At 38.5% G+C, this 24,889-nt stretch overlaps 1 protein-coding gene across 1 annotated transcript in view; it reads right to left on the reverse strand.

The window, feature by feature from the left end:
* The window catches only part of MED17 (mediator complex subunit 17), a 206,542-nt gene that overhangs the window by 152,770 nt on the left and 28,883 nt on the right, over window positions 1–24,889 (reverse strand). The window lies entirely within an intron of this gene.

The raw sequence follows: 24,889 nt of genomic DNA on the forward strand, positions 1-24,889 counted from the left end.
TTTTACTCCTTACTAATTGTTGATAAAAAAAAAAACTATATGAGGTATCACTGCTGATTTGTATACTAATGAACTCTGTAATCTTCATTAGAGCTGTTCCTTAACTGAAGCATGGAAGATTTAAGTTACAAACTTTATGAACTGAAGTAATGAATGCTTTGATTTGTTTCATCTTGTAAATAGTTAACTGCATAATTTATACTTGCCTAGCTGATACTTTATTTTATTCCTTAAGATTTGTTATTTTTAAAGATAATATCTGTTCAATATAAATATATATATATATATATATATATATATCTGCACTTCATTTAACTACATTGTTATGAAAACGCTTATCAGCTATAACACATTTTGTCTTGCATTAATGACTACTTCATTCTTTTGCTACTGGGCCTGTTCTACTGCTGTAGTCATGAACATGGAGCAAATAGTAATAGTAAGAGTGGGAATTTAAAAACATACAAGAGAGCTTCTAAGCATAAGATATAGATGTGTTTAATAGTGTATAGCTAGGAAAGAAATAATAAGTGAGCTCATGAGCTTTAAGGCCATAGGAATTCAAGTTTTTGCATACTTGTAAAGTTTTTCTGCTTTTCAGCAAGAATTCTAATTTAAATAAAGTTAAACAGTATTTCATAAGCCTAATGAGAAATATACACTTAATACATTACCATCTAACGAGTTGGAAAGGTAAAAGGTTTTTCATTAATCCTGTCTTCTATAGAAGGAAGGATAAAAATCTATTTAAAGATGGCATGATTTTACTACAGTCATTCTTTTTTTACAAAAAAATTACTCTCATTGAAGTTGTTTGCTCTATCATTGAGAGCTTCATATTTATGAAGAAAATGAGGGCAAGCTCTTTCATTTTATGTTTTAAAAAAAATAATTTCTTAAAAATTAAATTTCATTTTTCTTGACACTGGACCAAAACTTATTAGCATTAGTAGAGGCATATGATGCAAGAAAGCAAGTTTATGCAGCATCAGTCAAAAAAAAAAAAAAAAAAAACTCTCCCATTTCACCCCTCCATTCGTTCCAAATACCTGTCCAGCTCAGCCTTAAATTTATTTAGGCTATCAACTTCCACAACAAAGGATGGAAGTCTGTTCCACCAACCACCAACCAACTCTGAATAACTAACTCCTCATGTGTAAATGTAGATGCAAAATACTCATTTAGTTTGTTAGTCACCTGAGCAGGATCATCAACAGTTGAACCCTCAGTATCCAGTGGACCAATTTGATTCATCCCTTTCCTTCTAGAGTTTACATAGGTAAAGAACTCTTTGTTGTTTTTCTTTGCCTCCTTTGCCAAAGATTTCTCACAATCTGCCTTTGCCTGCCTAATCTCCTTTGTGACTTGGTTACAGACCAGCTTATATCTACCATAGGTTTCCATGTAACCCATTAATTTATATGTATCCCATGCATTTTTCTTCTCTGCCATATGTCTCATTAGTTCATCTGACATCCACTTAGGCCTAAACCTTGAACAACATTTCTTAGTTGGTACGTAAAGCCTAGTGGTTCCAAGATAAATTCTTTGAATGCTTTCCATTTTGAATTTGCTGTTGGTAACATCATCAGTTGGTCCCACCATATAGCATTTAAATACTGTCTCAGAATAAAGTCACCTTTACAAAAGTAAAAACCTTTCCTTTACCCCTGATGATAGTTACCCCTTTGAGTAAATCCCACTTCATCACTGCCACCTAGTGGTTCCTTTACCTGCAGATTCTTAATGCATGAAGAAGCACTACTGATAATCAGATCAAGAGTATCACTCCCTCTAGTTGCCTCCTGAACATGCTGATGTAGAAAACAATCATCCAATAAATCCACAAAAGCCTTGCTAGTGTGTGTGTGAGTGATCAACCCACAAATTCCAGTCAATATCTGGGAAATTAAAATTCCCATTATAAGACTGATTTACTGGACCACTCTATTTCCCTGTACAGTTTCTTATTATACTCATCAGAGTCATTAGGCCTATAATACAGCCCTACTCTCAATTTTGATTTCCCAATGCTTATGTCACACCAAAATGACTTGACACCGCACTGTCCAGCGATGTCAACTGGCTTCACTTCCTTGGATTTTATGTGTTTCTTAACTAATAGCATAACCCCTCCTCCCTTCCTATCCTGTCTATCCTTCCTGTACACATTGTTCTCTCCAAATTTCAGTTTTGCATTCCTTATATCTGTGTGACACCAGGTCTGTCTGATATCCCAACAATATACAGTGCATTCCGGTTAATTGGGCCACCGGTTAATCGGGGCAGCCGCTTATTTGGGGCAAATTATGAAGAACAGAAACAAAACAAATATTTAGTCTGAATTTGTTCCGCTTATTTGGGCCAACTCGCCGCTTAATTGGGGCAATGAAGGTCTTGATTGAACAATAAACTATATTTAGATGGCGCGCACAAACATCTAAATATAGTTTATTAGGCCTGACGTAGCCCAGTGGTCAGGAGCGAGAGTGCATCGCACGCGTTCTTTGAGTGGACCAGGGTTCAAGCCCGTGACTACTAAATACGATAATTGCCGATTTATTGTAAATTCTACTGACTTGGTTGTCGTGCCGGAGTATAAACAGAATTTTTTTATTGAACAATAAACTAATTTAGATGGTTCGTAACAAAGAGGTCATGTGGGCAGCAGCGGAATCAGTTATTGCGAAGTCGTGCTGTTTTACGTGGTTGTTTGCGTGGTTGTTTTACGTTTGTTCTGTGTTGTGGTAATCGGATTCTGAAGAAATTTTGCTGAAGAATAGATTAAAAACTGTACCAAACAGTGCACTGATTTTGGTTTCCCCCTCCCCTTTTTTTCAGTACATTTAAGACCCCTGTCAAGATGCCACGTAAAGATTTGTCACTTTCAGAAAAAATCGCTATTCTTGACAAGATAAAAAGTCAACCTCCTAACATCAGTCATTGTCAGCTAGCGGAGATAATAAAGGTGCCAAAATCTACGATTTCACGACTGCTACAGCAACAAGAAAAACTTAGAGAGGAGTGGACATTGCGCGTGGATTTAAAGAAAACATCTCATAAGCGAAAGAGGGAAGGCAAAGATCCAGACGTCGAAGATGCTTTGAATCAATGGTTTTCCACTGTATCTAAACGAGGAGTGCTTGTAAGCGGCCCTATGCTAAAACACAAGTCAGAAGAGTTGGCCAAAAAGCTAGGTCACGTAAATTTCAAAGCGACGGATGGTTGGTTGTCTCGATGGAAGTGTAGACATGACATTAGTTACAAAAAAGCACATGGCGAGAAGGACAGTGCTGATGCTACGAGTGCTGAGCAATGGAAATGTGAAAAACTGCCAGAGTTGCTTAAAAAATTTAGTGCGGATGACATTTACAATGCCGATGAAACAGGTCTATATTATCGTGCTACGCCGGATGGTTCCCTCAGCTATCAACACATAACACTGTCTGGTTCAAAGAAAGCAATGGATCGTGTAACAGTGTTGTGCTGCTCAAACATGTCAGGAAATGATAAACTCAAACTTTTGGTTATTGGTAAAAGTGCCAAACCTCGTTGTTTCAAGGGGCTTACAATAAGCAGTTTGCCAGTTTCGTATTATGCCAATAAGAAGGCGTGGATGACCACATATATTTTTACGCAATGGCTAATGAACTGGGACGCAGAACTGCAACGGAAGTCCAGAAAAATTCTGTTGATATTGGACAACTGCACCGCACACTCTAATGTAGCTGGTTTAAAAAATATTGAACTGGAATTTTTACCCCCTAACACCACATCTCTGATACAGCCTATGGACGCGGTAATTATAAAAAATTTGAAGACCTATTATCGCGGAAAGCTGGTTAATCACATCCTTGAAGCAATTGAGGAAAATCTGCTGACATCATCTTCGAAATCAATAGAGGTTAGTGCAAAAGTTTCGATGTTAAAAGCTGTACAATTTATCGCCGATAGTTGGCGAGTAATAACCAGTAAAACAATTCAGAATTGTTTTACTAAATGTGGTTTCGCGACTAATTGTGATTCAGACGCGATAAGCTGTACAGAAAATGAACTGGCTTTGGAACTGCAACAGGTCCAAAATTGTGAAGAATTTTTAACGATTGACGATAACCTTCAATGCCACGATGAAAATGAAGATTATGAGGAAACAATTATTGAACAAATTGCGGCAAAACACTCAGAGACACCAAAAGACCAAGAAAATGATGACTATGATATACCTAAGCGAGTGACTAACCAGGATGTCAGGAAATGTATCGCTAAATTGAGATGTTATTTCATGCAGGAAGGCAATGAAGGCAGTCCTTTATCAGCATTAGATACCTGTGCCGACTTTGTTCAATTGCAGTCCATAAAGAGGACACGTCAGAGTACACTTCATAATTTTTTCAAAGTAAGAACCCTTAAGTAATGTGTAACCTTTGCCTGACACGGACATTATTCTGTACTGTATCTTCATTTTACACATGTACATACGTACATTTTGTTTGCTTTTAGCTTTAGTTATTTTTAAATAAATGTTTGTACCAATATAACTTAAATACAGTGTGCTTTCTTTAAATACCACATTCCCTTTATTTTATTCATACCTTTTTTGCCTCCGTTAGAATGTGCTTTTCAGCTCATTAAAATTTCGCTTAATTGGGGCAGCCGCTTAATTGGGCCAAAGTGATCTGTCCCGATGTGTCCCAATTAACTGGAATCGACTGTATATGCCTTTGATGTTCTGAACAATACCTCAAATTCATCAAATTTATTTACCACACTGTTAGCATTGGTGTACACGCAAGTATACATGCACCTGTTCCTATTCTTAGCTACCCTAATACAACCCATGTGTTTACTTGTACTGCAATGACTCCCAGCAGTCTCTGAAATCCCCTGCATCTTGTTTTCCAGGCTGCTGCTCATTTCAATAGTTCAAGAATCACTTTCACCTCTGCCAGTGGCTACTATTAATCGATTAGTCCTTGTATCCCCCCAAGTTAGCAGTTTTCCGACCCACCTAACACTGCCTCGATAGCATTAGCAAATATTCTTGCACCCTTTCTATTTAAGTGTATCCCATCCCTGTAGAAGCAGTCTCTCCTGTTAACATTTCCCTTGATTTTTGACTAAAAGTACAGAAGTTCTCTGATTTCCCAGAATATCAGTACCTATTGTGTGTATAATAAATGTAAATATTTTAATGTTTTTGTTGTATATTAAATGCTAATGATCGAAAAAATGGCAAATACCAGTTGATAGGGTTGTTTTGAAAATAATCACTTATTATGTAAAAAAATTAAACATTATTATATTATGCATAAGAAGTGATATAACAAACAATGCTTCAGTGTTAAAAGCAACCTACATACAAACACTAAAAAAAAAAAAATAATTAGAACTATAATGAAAACAATAAATACAATTATAAGAGATAACAACCAAAAGACTACAAAAAGCCAGGCAAGCATAGAATCTCATGATAGTATGGCATAAGTGGTGCCTAAAATCACCCACTCCCAAAATTAGGTTTGGGTGATAAACATAGACAGCTGCCAGCCAAGAAGAAAAATAATGCAAAAAACGTTTAGTGGAACCACAGTGGCTACTTCATTACAGAGGCAACAGCCTCTGTGAAAATTCCCAAATGCCCACATTTCTGTCACAGCCCGCCAAATTGGCAAAATGACCATGGAAGATCCAATACAATGATTTTCAACAAATATATGCCTTAAAAACCAATAACCACAAAACAATTCACACAAATAGAAATTAAAAAAAAAAAAAACAACTAAATGTAAAATTCTAGATCAATCAGAACCAAAACAAGCCTAATGAAAATACCAATATGTAACAATAAAATCTATTAACTAAAATTAGAAGGCAAAATTAAAAATGAAAAGAATATTTACACAGCTAAATACAAATAAAAGTCAAAAGATAAAGAAATTAATAGACAGAATAAATATATATCTGCCTTTAATGTTCTGAGCAATACCTCAAATTCATCAAATTTATTTAACAAACTGGTAGCATAAAAAGCATAATTATATATCAAAGAATGAAGAGGTCACCCAATTCAGTTTGCCATATTAATTTCACATTTTTATCTTTTGACTTTTCCCCTTTTGAAAAGTTGATTAAATATTCTTATTTCAACAAAAAAAAATGTAAAAAAAAGTGAGCCAAATTCTTTTGCAAACATTGCATAAAACTCCAACATGAAAAGCAATGATAACAAAAAATTGTGCCAAGTTTGTTACAGGATCGACTGTGAAAAGCACCGAGATGAAAAAGTTATGCTAAGTTTGCTATTTGCTAAGCAAATTAAAAGTATGTCATGTCATACACTTGGTGGATTCACTACCTTATGAACCTGGAATGAACCACAACTTAAATAATGTGGTGAATCTGCCAAGTAAATGACAAACTTTTAATTCTGTTAGCCAATAGCAAACTTGGGATAACTTTTTTATATCAATGCATTTCATAGTTGAGGTTATGATGAACTTGGCATCACCATTTGATCTCAAACCTTTGCATAGTAGAGGTTTTTGCAAAGCTTGCAAAAGAACTTGGCTCACTTTTTTTTTTTTTAACAAAAGTTTGTTTAGATCAAATCTTTTTGCAGAGATATTAAACTTTCAACACATTAACAAGCTATGTTATATTGGCAAATAACAATAACAATTAGCTGAATACCATTTCTTCTCTGGGCCATGCACACAAATGATCCATGTTTATACAATGCAATTACAAGCAGAGTGATGTATAGCAAATAATGGTCTGCAGTAGGGCATACAATACCGGGATCCCAGAAATTTTTTTCCGGTACTGAAATACTGGTATTGATAAAAAAAATACCGGTTTTTCGGTACTAATTTTAAAAAAAATAATTGTTTATAATTTAATCACACAAAGGTTATAAAATAACCTTTATGTGATTATGACGTCGTTATCTCTACAAGCAAATGTTCGATAAATCGTCGATAGGACACCATGCAACGTTGCAACCTGACCACAATTCTCAGACAACTTCATGTCTGACCATATCGTAACTCCCAAGTCCCGTTCCTCCACTACTGACTTTAATTCAACTCATTTTGGGGTTGCTGTTCCCCAGGAGTAAGACCTTGCATTTTGCTGAATTAAAGCATAGATGCCACTTTTCTGACCATCCCGGAAGTCTATCTAGGTCATTCTGAAGAAGCTCTGTTTGGCGACGATCATTAACTACTCTACTGATCTTTATATCATGTGCAAGTTTAGACCCCCAAGCCCTCCATCCCTTCATAGATGTCATTTAAGATTATTCTAGACATCCCTTCCTTTTGTTCAAAAGTTACTTTGCTGAACGCACTGTCTACATCTAAACCAAACATCAGTCAGTATCCAAAGCTGTTTCTCGAGGGTGTCCCCAGGGTTCCATTCTTGGCCCTCTTGTATGGAACCTCATCCTTGATGATTGGCTGTCTTCTCCCTCCAACACGGCCGATGTGCAAATGATTGCCTTTGCCGACGATCTCTCCATCTTAGTATATGGTAACTCCAGGTCCCAATTGGAACAACGGGCTAACACTGTACTCGATAACTTGCTGGATTGGACTCTGAAAAATAAATTAAGAGTGTACCCATCTAAAACCAAGATGATGATATTTCACGGAAAACTAGACCATAATAGACCTCCAGTTGTCAAGTTTAATGGAGTATCTCTGCCACTTATTACCACTCATAAGCATCTTGGTATTATTTTTGATGAAAAATTGTTATTCTTACAACACATCCAGAACCTTTCCAAAAGAGTGAAAACTTTTACGGCCATGATATTCAAAATCTCTCGGCGGGACTGGGGTTTAAAAAAGCGAACCCTCAGAATTCTATACTATAGTGTTTATTCCAATTGTTACATATGCAGCCAGCATATGGTTTCACAGAACCAAACTTATTACAGTTCAAACCAAACTAGACAGTGTCCAGCAGACCTTTTTGCTAGCTCTCCTGAGAACTTGTAGAACAGTTTCAGCTGCATCTTTGCAAGTCACCGCAGGCTTGTTACCCAGATTTGGGCTTCCTGGGTATGGGAACTGCTGCCATCCATTGCTATTACACTTTCTGCGGTGGATGCGGGATTCTTTGCGGTATTCACCACCGTACGTGATTACAGGAGACTGCTGCATCCTTATGGCTTGTGCTTATTCTTATGGGTGCTTGAAATATTGCATTTAGTTTAGTACGTGTATAGTTCCCTTCCCCATCTCTTCCATCATGCAGTATGATTAATGACTTTTGAGGTTATGATGACCATCGTGGCGGGATCCAATCTTCCTTATATTTCGAGGGTACAGCTCTAAAACGGTGTTCGCAGGCCAGCCGCTAGTTAGTACATCAGACCGAACCTATTGGTAACTCTTTAGGAGGCTTCCGGATCAGCTAATGTATAATCTTGCTACCTCTACTCTGCCAGATAGTGATTGAAGGGAGTCCGAGTAGTGTGTATGCAGGCGGCATTGTCAAGGCCATGTTAGGTCGAGGATCTGGGTATATTCTTACCATGGGTACGCCATATCTAAAAATTTCATTACTTCATACAGCATGTCCCACCCACTTTTTCTTATTATTGAATACACCATGAATTGCCAAACTACTAGAAAAAGATTATCTGTAAAAAGATCTAACCCTCCCAAACACTTTCTAATTCATTTCAGAAATATATGTGGTCTCAATTCTAATCTCAACGATGTCCATTTCCACTTGCAATCTGCCAAACCGCCACGTACTTTTCCTGACAGAATCTCAGTTATCGGTTGATTCGACTACTGCTCATCTCAGTTGCCCAAATTATTCGCTGTATGATTCCTTTCGCCTCAAAGGTGGTACTTGTGCATATGTCCGTTCTGATATTCCCTGTCAGAGACTTGGCAATTTGGAATCTCCTCTCTTTGATCTTCTCTGGCTTAAAATCTCTCTACCTCATTGTGTCAAATTCATCTGTTGTCTCTACCATTCTCCCAACTCCACCAATCACTTGGAGCTCTTTGACTTCCTCTCTTTGCAACTTGACTTTCTCCAGTCCAACTTTCCTAACAGTGAGGTAATTTTCCTTGGTGATTTTAATGTTCACAACTCCAGCTGGCTTCCGTTTTCTAGTCACACTGACCCAGCTGGTCAAGATGCTGAGGCTTTTGCAATTACTAATAACCTTGCACAGATTGTTCATTTACCTACAAGAATACCAGACAATCCTAACCAAAGAGTCAATACGCTTGATCTTTTTCTCACAAACAACCCTTCTAAGTACACGGTCGAAGTGAGAGGTCCTTTAGGCACCTCAGATCACAACTTGGTGATTGTCTCTTCTCCTATGGAGCATTTATCTCATGGCTATTCCCAACCTCGTATTGTTTGGCATTACAAGAATGCAAAATGGGATAACCTGCAAGATTTCTTTTCCTTGGTCAGATTACTGTTTTAAAACTTCTGATGTCAACGTTTGCTCAGATCTTGTCAGTGAAATTATTCTTGCAGGAATGAAATCCTTTATCCCACACTCCACTTTAAAATCTCATCCTTTATCTAAACCTTGGTTTTTCCAATAAATGTGCTAAGGCTGTTCACTTCAGTTTCATTTTCTGCCTACACCAGAGCTGGTTTTCTCTTTCGCTCAAGGCATTACTTTTCTTCCAAACAGCTGTTCACTCTGTACAAATCACAAATCCGCCCTACTATGGAATACTGTTCTCACATCTGGGGTGGTGCCCCCAAAACCTCTCTCAGGCTTCTTGATTCTGTTCAGAAGAGGGCAGTTAGGTTAATTAATGATTCATCTCTAAGAGTCCCTCCACTCGCTGTCTCATAGATGTACTGTTTCTACTGCATGCCTCTTCTAGAGATATTTCCATGGGTACTGTTCTTCTGTATTGGCTTCTATAATTCCCACTCTCTCTTTCAAAATAGTCCGAACACATGCCGCCACCAGCCAACATCCATTTACTGACCAACTTCAAACAAAACCAACTTTTCATCTTCCTCGTTTATTCATTCAACTGCCATTTTCTGGAACAACCTTCCTTCATATGTATTTCCGCTAAATTACAGTCTACAGAAGTTGAAGTCAAATGTCAATAAATATCTTCTTTCGTTTTCTCAACCTCCAACCGAAGCACGGTACTGAGTACTACAGGTTCTAATAACTCTTGTGTTTGGGGTTTATATATATATATATATAAAAAAAAGTTGGGCCCGCCTCCTCATGGCATGGATGGGTACTGGGAAGCAGCCTTCCTGGTGATCGCTGCTTCCTAGTAGCAAAGCAGCCAGAAACAACTAAACAACACACACACACACACACACACACACACACACACACACACACACACACACACACACACACACACACACACACACTTTGCAAACATAACACTACACTCATTTCTGGCCATTGTATAGAGTCTTGTATATCATCACAGAGAACCATGGCGGAGATAAAATAATGTTTAGGGGCCACCTTGTGTAAAACACAGCACATGTGCCCACACACACACAATCAAAAACAACAGTGGTTCTGAGGAATAACCATTTATCACAACCCCCTGCCTGGTGCCCTCAAGCCATCATGCTATCCATCTAAGGATTTTCACTATGATTCCAGCCTGCTCCAACTTATAAAGTAACCACTCATGTGGGGCTGAGTCAAATGCTTTGCTGAAATCCAAATAAACGTTGAAATTATTCCCTAAATGCAGTTCAAGAGTGACCTGTCAAAATGGCTAACCAGATTTGTTAAACATGATTTTCCCTTTACAAAAACCATGCTGTGTATCCTACAGAATTCCATTTCCATCTAAATGATCCTGAATTCCACCCTTGATCATTGCTTCCATGATTTTCCCTACTACTGAAGTTAGACTGGACGGTCGGTAATTTCCCGTTACACTCCTAGAACCACCTTTATGTTCCAATTTACACAAATCCAAAGGAATCTCTCCTATCTAGTGATGTATCTCCTATCTCATAACTAGCCTTAATGGTTCAATGCACTCACTTGCTGCCTCCTTTAAGATTACATGGTATATGCCATCAACCACAGGAGCCTTACTCGCCTGTAGGCACGAAAGTTCTCATTAAATAATCATTTGAAATTCCAACATCATTAATTACATTTTTTTTCAACTTCACTTCCATAATATCTCACTGACACAAAGGTGTTTTTTTTTTTTTTGTAAATATCGATGCAAAGTAACTGTTGAGTTCATCTGCAACTTCAGCTATGTTATCTAATACTATCCCACATCCATTATATAAGGGTCTAATCTGATTTGTCCTTCTGTTCTTTGCATTTATATATGTAAATAATTCCTTATCCTCCATTCTTTACTCTCTTCTTTATTCCTTATCCCCACTCTTTGCTCTCTCCCAGACTCAGTAAAGTTACTATAGTGAAAATTATACTTCACTTAATAAAATGTCTTTCTCCTTCAGAAAATGATGAACATAATTCAACCATGGAAGACCAACATGGAACAGAACACAGAATGTCAGTGTTCCGCAAATTCTTTTCAAAATAAGAAACTGCCTGTCCCCAATGAGATTTTAAAAGATGAACTTGAGTCGGAAATTAATGAAATACTTTTAACTATTTTTGCTAAAAACGTTCAAAGCCTAGAAAATATGGACTGAGATTGTCTACAATTATCTCAGTACAATAGCACCATCCAGCATAGAATCCAAAAGGGCATTTTCTGCTGCTAATCAAATACTGTATATACCAAAATTAGATCCATTTTAAACGATCATACTATTGATTGCTTATGTTTAAGAGCTCACTTTATTCAGACAGGTAGTGTGGATGCTTAAACATAACTGTATTTTAATGATTTTTTTCAGAATATTTATTATTGCAATAAAAGTTTATTTAAAACATGAATTCAAGTAATTACAGTACTTGTTTTTTTTTTTTTCCTCCTTACTTTATTAGGCACCTCCATAGCCAGGTGGGCAGGAGCGGCAGTGCGTGGCACACTCTTCTTGATTAGACCGGGGTTCGAGCCCGTGACCACCAGCCAAATACGGAGGATGCAGAAAGGTCAGGGAATGACCACCGCATATCAGAGCAATATGGTCTTAGTTGCTAATGCTCCTAAAAACCAAATAACAAACAAATAACCTTACTTTATTGCACCTAATTGTCATCAAAATTTGAGAAAAACGTTTTGTTTTTGGAATACCAGTATCCCAGTTCCATAAATTAAAAACACCGAAATACGGGTATTAAGATTTTGACCGGTACTGTAAGCTCTAGTCTGCAGTGTAACTGCAGACTAGAGGTTACAGTACCGGTCAAATGATGTTTAAAGGTGAGATTATTTACACACGCTAAATGGATCATTTGTATTCATTAAGAACTATCACTCATACTGTTATTTTATGTATGCAGCCCCTAAGATAACTGTTATGGTTTTATTAATTTTTCCATTATCAGGAAAGACTATCCTATAACAGTACCAAATTTCAAGTCTCTACCCTAATCAAAAATATGTTAGAATATTGATGTCAGTCACAGATCAAAAAGCTACCATGTTTGATGCTCTACAGAAGGACAGTGATTTATCTGTCCTCCTACTTCGAGAAATGAAATTTGGTATATTTTGTCTCAAGAGTCCAGTCTTTCGGAAATCCAAGATTTTAATCTTCTGGCTTTTCCATGTTTAGAGATACAGTGGTATGAAAACAGATATTTGGTGGTTAGAGTAAAATGTGCACTTAGCCAGGTTCATAACAAGTAGCTTGTTATGAACCTGGCTAAGTGCACTGCCACACATCTTGATAATTTGCTATTTTAATTTTTGTCTTGCTTTTTAACTTTAGTTAAAAAGGAAGACAATGTGTCTTGTGACAATGTGTAGTTAAAAAGCAAGACAATGTGTGCATTTTTATTACGCTTGTCAACTGGTTCCAATTAACATAATAAGCATGTCATTTCCTCGTTATCAGGCTAACCATATTTAAAATAAATTTTCATTGAATATGTCACATCAGGGGAGATCCAATCTGGTTATTTTGGCCAATATAGCAGGCCATGAGAGGTATTCAAGAATTTGGGAATTTTCATAGTGGTCCATGCCTTCACCTCAACATTCAATTATGTTTTTTTTCATTCTTAGTGAAATCTATATTTGCCCATTAAGATAGTGTGAGGGCAGGTTCTTGCCTGATTCAGGCAGTGGTTTTGCCATATTATCACAGGATTCAGTGCTACAGGATCTTGGTATTTTTATTTAATTTTTCATTATGAAGTTTCAATTGTTTTGTTTGTTTTTTTTTTTTGTGCTTGTATGCAGGTTGCAGTTAGCATTATTTGTTTGCAAGAGTTTGCAACAATCATTATATATGGTATAATAGTGTTGATTTCAGTACATCATTAGCTGATTACAACACACTGAATTTACATATTTTGTGAACTTTTATAATCACTTATGTTCTCGCTTTGCTCATATGACCATTATATTTCAAAAGTTATTAAAAATAAAGCAAACAAATTTGTAGAATTAACTCCAAGCTTTTTGTTTAGAATGATAACATACTGTAAGTGCCCAGAATCCAAATCTCTTTGCAACTTTCTCCATTTCATTAATGTAATAATTACTGATGTCCACTTCTTAATTGGATTTTTAAATACCCTGTAATGAATACATCAAATGGGAATGATATATGAATGCACACAATAAATATTTATTCATTGAATGATTTAGCTGCATATATATTTTTAATTCGTAAGCAACTAATGGCTCAATGAAAAAAAAAATGCCCTGTACATGCATAATTGCTGAAACGTTTTGCTTTTTTCTCATCAAAATAAGAATTGTATCAGACAGAGATTATAAATAAGGAAACAATACTGAAAAAAATTTAGAATTTAAAAAAAAACTGATTATGATGTTCAGGAAAAGGATACCTCAAGGATGTGAAAATAAAAATTTAATATAATAAAATGGATAACTCTCTATTTACTGAACTGCAACAGGTTTTAAATTAATGTATGTGACAAATACTGAGTTTTAGTAGTAGGTTCTTTGGAGCAGTTTTTTCCCCATGAAATTTTAGTTTTGTAAAAATGAAAACTTTTACCTAAATGCACTCAAATATTAATTGGTTTTTATTTCTAGTTGTATTGCCTAATATTTGAGCAAAATTATTGTCACTGTTGTTGAATTTAATGACGCATAGGCTGCTAGGGCCATACTGTGACCGGTATCGTGACGGTGAAGCAAAATTGTCAAAAATCAAATCAGAATTTTAAAAAACATCATTAAAATTCAAAAAATGAAACAAAAACTAATCACTCTTCTTTCTTGATGCAATAATATCCTCTATATCTATTTATTTATCACTTGATTCAATTCATCAAGTTCTGGTTCTGAATTCCATAGAATATTTTCAATTTCAGGATGAATTTGGAAAAGTGAAGCTAACAATCTCCTCTGACTGTGAATTTGAAAGCTACTTTTGTGCTACCATATTAAAACTGTGTTTAATATTAGTTAGAAATACAGGCACTTCCTATATAAATAGAAGTTATTTGCAATGAAAACATAAATATATGTATATGCTGCTGCAAGGGTTAAGGAATAATTAACAAGTAATGTGCATATTAATCAGCATATTAACCAGGTTAATATGTTGATTGCAGCATATTAACATGGGACACATATAAAGAGAACTGTTGTCAAGAGCAAACAGAATGGTTTTAATTTTTGCAAGGGAAATTATTATTTCTATTTTAGAAATTAAGAAACAGCTGAATAAATTACCTAAGGAAATTTATAAAAATAAATGAGTAAATAAGGAAAATTGAACAAGTACAAATGCAAAACAGGATATGTTCAAAGAAGCTACATATCTTTTTCTACTTTTAAAGTACAATTCAGGCTTAGACCACAGTGTACAACTACTGGATGAAGTTAGTAATCTAAAAAGAAAATTGTGTGGAATGAATATAAATTATCAAGCAGTAGTGGACACCATAACAAGTATAAATTAATGTATAATTTATAATTTTTATAATTATGTGTGACCTGAGTATGACAAACTAGGGCAGACTTTCAACTTGACAGTACTATTGGACAGATAAACTGGCAGTGGAAACTAAATGAATACGTGATAGCTGAAAATGGATTGAAAAAAAAATTATCACATTTGAATCTGAAAGAGACACAAGGAGTATGATGAAATTTATCCAATAAATTAAAACATGCATCATGACAAACTTCTAAACCATTATGTATCATAATTATGACAATCCTGAACTCAAATGAGGTCCCAGCAGGTTGGGGCTATGCAAACATCTTTCAAATTTGCCAAAGTCTATTGAAAAAGAAAAAGTCTTACAACTGCAAATAAAAAAGTTTCCCATCCTATTAAGACACTCAAAAAGATTATCCCTTTTCCAAATTATATTATTATTCAAAATATCAGCTTTTACCGAGCAAACTGGTAAATTCCAGGATTTAGCAGACTTTGGACATATATGCACGTACACTTGTCAGCACATGTGTGTTTTAATGTTATTACATGTATATACAGGGTGTCTCAAAAATATTGGTACAAACGTGTAGGGGAGGTAGGTAACATCTAAAGGAATGTGAATCGCATGGGACCCCATAACCGGAAACGTCACCGTAAGTCGGTACACGGCGCTGTTCATCAGTTCGCAAGAGGGAAAATTTCTGGTTTACTCATTCAAGCAGTAGTCGCCGCACAAAGAGCATGCACTGATATACAAACTGTGAGCTGGCAGACATGCACCTAGTGTATTGATTAGCAGAGGGCAATGCACGAGCCACTCAATGAATTTATGAAGAACGCTTTCCAGACAGACATGTACCGGACCACCGTTTGTTTGCACATGTGCATCAAAATTTGTGCGATTATGGGTCATTTAGAGGTAACAGGAGTAGTGTGGGCAGACCACGTTCGACACGAACTCCCGCCATGGAACAAAGTGTGTTGAATGCCATCCAAAATAATCCTACTACCAGCACACGTGCCGTTACCTCTGCCTCAGGGGTGTCTCGTTGCAGTGTACAGCGTGTCTGGCACAACAATTCCTTACATCCCTTTCATCTCCAAAGGGTTCAGTTACTGCTCCCCCAAGATCATCCTGCACATGTGGCTTTTGCGCAGTGGTTTCTCCAAGAAAATGTTCAAGAACTTGAATTTTCCAGCCTATGTTTTGTTCACGGATGAGGCTTATTTCGCTCGGGAAGGCTTATTCAATCAGCACAATGCTCATGTGTGGGCTCACAATAACCCACATGGTGTGTGCTCCATGCGGCACAACATCGCTTCACAATAAATGTGTGGGCAGGTATAATCGGTGGCTGCTTAGTCGGATGGTAACATACCTGTTACCATCCCGCATGAACTCCGCTAAATTCGGATCTTTCTTGAACAAGTTCTATCAGGGTTACTTGACTATGTTCCAGCAAATGTGAGACGCAACATTTTGTTTCAACATGACAGGGCGCCTACCCATTATGGAAGGTGTGTTTGTGACCATTTGAGCAGGCGTTTTGGGTGTCGATGGATTGGCCTCGTTACACCCGTTGCCTGGCCCCCACGCTCACCTGATTTATCGAGCCTTGATTTCTTTCTGTGGGGGGGCCCTCAAATCTATCGTGTATGAATCGCCTGTGGAGACGGAAATGGATCTCGTGGCGAGACTTGTCTGCGCTGCTGCTACTGTCAAAGAAACTCCAGGTGTATTCGACCGTGTCCGCCAATCCATGCTGCGTCGGTGTCATCGCGTCTCATGGTGGAACCTTCAAGCATCTGTTGTAACATCATGAAATGCATCCATCTTGTACTCCATTGTTAATATTATGTCAAATAAATGTTTGCCACTAATTACTGTCATGTGTCATTTCTGCTTCTTGTGCCTCTGCTACTACTTTCCTGTGACATTTCCAATTATGGGTTCCTATGCGATTCACATTCCTTTAGATGTTACCTACCTCCCCTAAACGTTTGTACCAATATTTTTGAGACACCCTGTATAAGCAGAATTAGTGCATAAGTACAATTTTGAAATTTTGCATACTTAATGGTTTTATAAACTTGCACATGGAAATGAGTAGGGGCGACTCGTCCATAGGCACTGCAGCACCCCCAGCTATTTAAATCTAGATATACAGTGAATGGATTATATGAAATTTTGTGAAGAACGAATGCAACACAATGAATATTTTTATTAACAGGACCTGCATACGGTATGCACATCCTCTATTTCCAGTAATCATTTCAATAATAAACGAATGTTTATTATTGAAACACAAAATTGTTTCCAACTTTGAAGTTTAATTAACCTTAGGCCTCACTGTGTGCCAGGCAGTGACACATTTTGCATTCCAGTGAATATCTGGTAGTTGGTTGCAATTGGCAACCAGCATATTGGCAACTTGCTAATATACATTTTTATAGGTGAAACGAATCAAAGTCACTATTGGACAAAATATCGAAGTGCATACTAGATCAGTTAGACATAACTCCAGGGTCCTGAGCTGGATATCATCCTTCTTCTTCTGACTCTTGTTCTTCCTCCTCCCCCCCCTCTCTCTCAGGGTAATTCAGAAAATTTTTTTTGGCTGGTGCAGCAAAGGCCACAGGCTTCCTTGCACCATACGGCTAATAATAATAATAATAATAATAATAACAGCAGAAGAACCGAAAACAGAAGGAACCGCCAGCTTGAAAAAGAAGACTTCAGCAGAAGATAGAAGAATTAAGAGTCAAGATAGGTCAGTTGACCCAGTACCAACAGGGTAATAGAAGTAAGAAATTGATTGGAAAGGTGAAGAGCATCCCTCAAGAGAGACAGCGTCCACAGCAAACATGAAACCAGAAATCAGAGAATGGAAGAATACTTGGACACACTGAAGCAGAATCTCTTTGCACTCAGCAAGAGACTATGCCGACACAAAGAGAGCTCCCAGAGGAAAATAAACAACCGAATCTTCGATGAAGACCAAAGGGCCTTCTACAGGAAACTGGGTGAAGATGAGAGAGCAGGAAAACGGTCCACTTGAGAAGATGATCGAGGAGTTCTGGGGAAATATCTGGAGCAGTGAAGTAAGACATAACAGCAGAGCCACATGGCTAGAAGTAGAATGGAAGAAAACCAAGGACATACAAGAGATGAGAGAGTGGGAGATTCGAGAAGAAGTAAAACAGTCGATCAGGAACACCCATAACTAGCGAACCCCAGGAACTGATAACATCCACAGCTACTGGTATAAGAAGTTCACCTGCACACACACACACACAAGCACCTAGCAGAGCAGTTCACTCGAATGATAAGGCACCAGAAGACAAACCCGAAGTTTCTCACTGAAGGAGTCACATATCTGAAGCCTAAAGATGAAGATACAAGAAATCCGGAGAAATACAGGCCAATCATCTGCCATCCAATGATGTACAAGATACTGACCAGCTGCATAACAAAGAAGACGTCAGACCACTTAGAGAGTCAGAACATAATGGCCGAACAGCAGAAAGGATGCAAGCGGAGGAACAAAGGATGCAAGGAGCAGTTAACAATAGATGCCACAGTTATGGAGCAGACCTACAAGAAGCACCACAACCTACACACGGCCTACATCGATTACCACAAGGCCTTCGACTTTGTACCTTATAGCAGGCTAATAGAGACAATGAAGATCTATAAGGTCAATACAATAGTGACAAACGTCCTGGGAGCAACAATGGCGAAATGGAGTACCACCATTAAGGTCAAGAACATCACAACCAAGTCAATCCCCATCAGAAGAGGAATCTTTCAAGGAGATGATCTGAGCCCACTGTGGTTCTGTCTAGCATTCAACATGCTCTCCACCATTGTTAACGGCAGCAAGTATGGATATAACCTCAAAGAAGGAAGAAAGAACCCGTACACCCTCACCCACCTGATGTACATGGGTGACAAAGCTCTATGTGGCAACCGAGAAGCAACTCCAGCAACTACTCCGGATCACTGAAGAATTCAGCAAGGACATGAGGATGGAATTTGGTCTAGACAAATGCAAGACCCACACACTCCAGCGGGGAAAATTAGTCGGTCGAAGCTACCAGATGCTGACTGGTAAAGAGATTGAGGCTATGACAGAAAGAGAGACCTACAAATACCTAGGGATGATGCAGGCTCAGCAGTTGGAGCATAAGGATTATAAGAAGTGCCTGACCGAAAAATATCATCACAGACTCAGAAGCCTGCTGAAAGCAAAATTGAACGGAGGGAACACAGTTAAAGTCATAAACACCTATGCAGCTCCAGTACTAACATACACCTTCAGGTTCATAGATTGGACTAACACCAAGCTAGAGGATATCTTACGAAAGACAAGGACAATGACGACCAAGATCCGTCAACACCACCCGAAGTCAGCAGTGGAGAGACTAACAATAGCTCGGAAAGAGGGAGGAAGGGGCCTGATAGAGAAACAGAAAACAGCAATAGTTAACCCGAAGGATTACTTCTAGAACAACACAGCATCACTCCACCAGGCCATAAGGAAGATAGATGAGTGGTATACCTCACAACCTAAGCACCCAAACGGCACAAGAAACGAAGCTAGAAAGATGGGCAAAGAAGACACTCAATGGCAGACACTACAATGACCACCATCAAGATAACATCAAAAACATTGCTTCCAATGCATGGGTCATTTAGCGGTAAGCAGGAAGCTCTTCCCCGAGACCGAAGGATTCTTGCTGGCCATCCAAGACCAGGTAATCAACACCAGAAACTATAGAAAATACATGGCAAAGGATACTGGAATGTCAGATTACACACATCGATGATGCCACCTGGCCTCAGAAATGATCCAACACATCACCGCGGGGTGCAAGGTGATCACCCAGACTGAGTACACTCATAGACATGACCAGGTAGCCAGGATAATAAATCAGAAGGTAACAAGGAAATACCAGTTGAGCAAAGTGTACCATATTACAAGCACGAAACCCAGTCAGTACTAGAGACCCGAAACCACAAGTTGTATTGGGACTGCGCCACAATAACGGATAAGACCATCCTGCCCAACAGATCGGACATAACCATTGTGGACAAGATGGAAAAGGCTACCTACCTGATTGACATAGTGGTGCCCAACACCAGCAATGTCCAGAAAGCCCATGAGGAAAAAATTAGGAAGTGCACGAACCTGAGACATGAGATCAAGATGTGGCATATGCAAGAAGTAACGATCATCCCGATCATCGTCGTGTCAACCACCGGTATGGTGCCAAAGGCTCTACAATGCAGCCTAGCAGCAATAGGTCTCTCAGAGAACATCTACAAGGAACTCCAGAAAGTCACAATCCTGAACGCCTGTAGGATAGTCAGAGAGTTCCTCGACCAACAGTAACACCAGACATTACACCACCCTGTGTACTTGGTAGCTGTTCCCATCACAGAGTGGAATCCCTCAATCAGGGAGAAATAATATAAGAGCAAAAATAATAATGATAATCCAGAGACAATGCCGAAGTTTCTCACACAAGGAATCACATATCTGAAGCCTAAAGATGAAGATACAAGAAACCAGGCGAAATATAGGCCAATCACATGATTCCCAACAACATACAAGATCCTGACCAGCTGCATTACCAGGAAGATATCAGGTCACTTGGAGAGCCAGTACGTAATGGCCGAACAGCAAAATGGATGCAAGGAGCAACTCACAATAGATTATGGAGCAAGCCTACAAAGAAGTGCCACAACATGTGCACAGCCTACATCAATTACCACAAGGCCTTCGACTCCGTGCATCATAGCTGGCTAATAGAGGCGCAGAACATCTACAAAGTCAATCCGATAGTGACAAACTTCCTAGGAGAAACGATGGCGAAATGGAGTACCACTATTAAGGTCGAAAACATCGCAACCGGGTCAATCCCCATCAGGAGAGGAATCTTTCAGGGAAATGCCCTGAGCCCATTGTTGTTCTGTCTAGCACTTAACCCGCTATCCACCATGCTCAACAGTAGCAAGTACGAATATAACCCCAAAGGAAGGAAGGAAGAACCTCTACACACTCACCCCACCTGATGTACACGGATGACATCAAGCTCTAAGCTGGAACTGAGAAGCACCTCCTGCAACTACTCCAGATCATCGAAGAATTCAGCAATGATATTAGAATGGAATTTGGTCTAGACAAATGCAAGACCCATGGATTGCACCAGGGAAAATCAGTCAACCGAAACTACCAGCTGCAGACTGGTAAAGAGATTGAAGCCATGGCAGAGGCCTACAAATACTAGAGGATGATGCAGGCTCAGCAGTTACAGCACAAGGAAATTAAGGCCTGCTTTCCGAAAAATACCATCAGAGACTCAGAAGCCTGCTGAAAGCAAAGCTGAATGGAGGAAACACAGTTAAAGCCATAAACACCTATACAGTCCTAGTGCTAACATACTCTTTCGGGGTCATAGATTGGACTAACACTGAGGTGGAGGATATCACAAGAAAGATAAGGACAATGATGACCAAGAGCCACCAACACCACCCGAAATCTGCCATTGAGAGACAGACAATTGCCTGGAAAGAAGGAAGAACGGACCTGATAGACCTCACTGAGCAACAGAAAACAGTGATAGTTAACCTGAAGGATTACTTTCAGAATCACACAGCAGCACTCCAGCAGGCCATAAGGAAGGCAGACAAGCGGTATACCCACTCAACCTAAGCGAGGAGTCCTCCCCCAACCAAGAGGCACAAATGAAGTTAGAAAGATGAGCAGAGAAGACACTACAATGATCTCCATCAAGATCACATAGATAAAATAGCTTCCAATGCATGGCTTACGAGCGGGATGCTCTTCCCCGAGACTGAAGGATTCATGCTCGCCATTCAAGACCAGGTGATCAACACCAGAAAATATAGAAAATACATCCCCAAGGAGCCCAGTGTCCGATGACACGTGTCGATGATGCCACCTGGCCTCAGAAATGATCCAACATATCACTGCGGAGTAAAAGGTGACACCCAGACTGAGTACACTCATAGATACGACCAGGTAGCCAGGATAATACATCAGAAGGTAGCAAGGAAATACCAGTTGATCGAAGTGTACCGTACTACAAGTACGAACCCCAGGCAGTACTAGAGATCCCAATCTACAAGCTGTACTGGGACTGTGCCATAATAACAGATAGGACAATCCCACACAACAGACCAGACATAATGTTTGTTTACAAGGAAAAAGCTACCTATCTGATTGACATAGTGGTACCCGACACTGGCAACTTTCAGAAAAACCCATCAGGAAATACACGAACCTAAGACAGATCAAAGAGATGTGGCATATGAAACAAGTAACAACCATCATGTCAACTGCAGGTATGGTGCCAAAGAGCCTACATAACAGCCTAGCAGCAATAGGTCTCCCAGCAAACACCTACAAGGAATTCCAGAAAGTTGCAATCCTGAACATCTGTAGTATAGTCAGAGAGTTCCTCGACCAACAGTAACACCAGACGTAATAACCACCACTCTGCGTACTTGGTAGCAATACCTGTCACGAGGTGGAACCCCAATTAGGGAGAAATAACATAAGAGCAATAATAATAATAATAATCCTTGAAGGAAATGCTCAAAAACTGGTTGTTCAGACATTTGATGGTGCAAATGTGATGAAAGGCAAAAAAGGGGGAGTTCAGGCTAAAATAAAAGAAGTGCACAAAAATGCACATTTTATTCACTGCTATGCACACCAACTAAATCTGATGATGAGAAATGGAGCAAGTAGGGCCAGAGATTCAAGAATATTCTTTTCGAACCTCGTGTCGATACCAATATTTTTCTCGAGATCACCACAGCGTCTCTCTGTTCTCAGAAATCATATGGACAGTCGGTTGTCCAACCTTCCCCTACAAGATGGAACTTCAAATTACGCACTGTAAACAGCATTTATGAAAATTTTGAATCCTTAAAAAAAAAGTGCATGGAGGAACTACAAGTGACATCAAATGTAGATAAGACGATTTCAGAAGCAAATGGAATTTTGCACACCTTGAATAATGAAAAATTCGAGTTCTGGTTAGAGCTTTTCCATCAGATAATGCCTGACGTGGAAGTTATTTGTAATCAAATGCAATCTTGAGAAATTGAGGCAGTTAAAATACATGAATATATAGGTAACTTTAAGAATGCTATTCTAAAAATCAGAAATTCAATGTACTGTGAAAATCCTTCAAAAACACTCACATGATTGAAGCAAAGGAAGTATGGACTATATAAGTGTTGACATAGGTGAGAGATATTCTTTTACAAAGCAATTAATTGCTGCTAAATTGTTTAACAAGGAGAATTTTGTTATTTTTCATACAAAAATGCCCATGGAAAAAGGTATGGGAGACTACTGATTCATATCCCATGATTGAAAGAGAAAAACTTCTTATGGAATTGCAAGTTTTTAACTGACTTGCTGAAATTTATCTCAGAAAATAATCTAGCTGAAGTTCTTGGTAAACTTAGAAAACTCATAAAAGTTCTTTTGACCATTCCGATGACTAGTTCAGAGCCTCAATGCTGCCATTCGACATTAAAAAGAATAAAAACATTTTTAAGGAGCACTATTAATCAGGAATAGTGCTAAATGCTCAAGCAATGCTTTCAATAGAAAAAAGCTTGGTCAACAGTGCACCAAACTTGAATGAAAAAGTTATTAATCTATTTTCATTATAAAAACCGAAGAATGGATTTTGTTTTAAATAAAAGTTCAAGTCTGTTAATGGTAAATGTCTAGTTAATGTTTTGTAGTATTTTTAACTTGCTTATCATAATTACTGTGTATGTTGTTGTTGTTTGGTTTTTAGGAGCATTAGCAACTAAGGCCATATTGCTCCGGGGGATATGCAGTGGTCATTTCCTGACCTTTCCACATCCTCCGTATTTGGTGGTAACAGGCTCGAACCCCAGTCTAATCAAGCGTGTGCTACGCAATGCTGCTCCTGCCCACCTGGCTACGGAGGCACCTTACTGTGTATGTATACATGTCTTATAACCAAGGCAATTTAATGTAATTTTAAGACGCAGCACCCCCAAACATCAGAGTCACGAGCTGCCACTGGGTTTGACTATTGATCATGCTCAGGTAGTGATAAACTGAATGACTATTTTGCATCTATATTCACACTTGAGGAGTTATTCAAGGAGGGGAATGCCGGAAGCTTATCAAACTAACAATTTTGTAATAACTGATAGCAATGTGGAGGAGAAATTGTTGAAGTTAAATATAAGGAAGGCACCTGGAGTGGATCTATCCAGTTATATTAAATGAGGCAGCAAAGGAAATAAGCAAACCCTTAGCCATAATTATGAAAGCTCACTTAGACTGAGGGGGAGGTCCCCACGGACTGGAGGTGTGAAAATGTATCTCTAATTCACAAAGGTCGTTCAAAAAGTGACACAAGTAACTATAGACCTGTTAGTTTCACTTGGTTATTTTTGTTATTTTTGATTTTCAGGAGCATTAGCAACTAAGGCCATATTGCTCTGGGGATATTTGGTGGTCATTCCGACCTTTCCGCATCCTCCGTATTTGGTGGTCACGGGCTCGAACCCCGGTTTAATCAAGAAGCGTGTGCTACACACTGCTGCTCCTGCCCACCTGGCTACGGAGACGCCCAGTTTCACTTGTGTTCCAGGGAAAATAATGGAGTCACTGGTTAAAGAAGCAATGCAGGATCATCTGGACAAGACTGCAGTAGTAGTTAAGTCACAGCATGGGTTTGTTAAAGGGAAGTCTTGTCTGACCAATTTGATTGAATACTATGATGTGATCACAAAGGAACTGGCTGCAAAAAATAATTTTGATATCATATACTTAATTGCAGGAAAGCTTTT

The sequence above is a fragment of the Mastigoproctus giganteus genome, chromosome 5, assembly GCF_048544385.1.
Source record: "Mastigoproctus giganteus isolate SK-2022 chromosome 5, ASM4854438v1, whole genome shotgun sequence".
Taxonomy (NCBI): domain Eukaryota; kingdom Metazoa; phylum Arthropoda; class Arachnida; order Uropygi; family Thelyphonidae; genus Mastigoproctus; species Mastigoproctus giganteus.